Source organism: Pediculus humanus, genomic scaffold (assembly GCF_000006295.1).
Source record: "Pediculus humanus corporis 1103172108221 genomic scaffold, whole genome shotgun sequence".
Classification (NCBI taxonomy): Eukaryota; Metazoa; Arthropoda; class Insecta; order Psocodea; family Pediculidae; genus Pediculus; species Pediculus humanus.
The window spans coordinates 62618-63213 of record NW_002987791.1 but is presented as its reverse complement, the minus strand read 5'-3'; positions in this window follow the sequence as shown (position 1 = coordinate 63213).

Sequence of the window (596 nt, the reverse complement as noted above, 5' to 3'; positions counted from 1 at the left end):
AAAAAGAATAATTGTAATCCTTTGTTTATTTATTTTTGATTACGTCACAACAACGTACGTCGATTAAAATAGTTAAATACGTAATCGGAAGAGTGATTGTCGAATCGTCGACAAAATTCCCTCGATTATACAAAGAGGAAAAAAAAATCAACCAATCACGTTCATTCATTCGTTATTATTTATTTAAAACGTTTGTTTTCGAACGCGTTCGAAATTTTATTTTCAAAAAAAAAACGGTTTTTTATTTTTTGATTTCGATTTAAAATAATTATCGTTGAAAACGTAATAATAATTAATTAATTTTTTTTTTAAACGTCGATCATTATTAATTCGTCATTTACTCCATTTAAAATGATGGGAAAAAGATTTTTAACGGTTTTTTTACTTTATACATAAAAAGAGTAAGTCGTTTCAAATTTATATATATATATATATATTTTAATTTTATTAATTAATGGTTTCGATATAGTATTGAATAAGTTTTTTTTTTAATAGCCCACCTACGTAAGTTTTTATTTTAATACTTTTATAAAGTAAAAGATGTTTTAATGGATAAAAACCGTTAAAATCATTTCGTAGTAGTAGTATAACTTTTT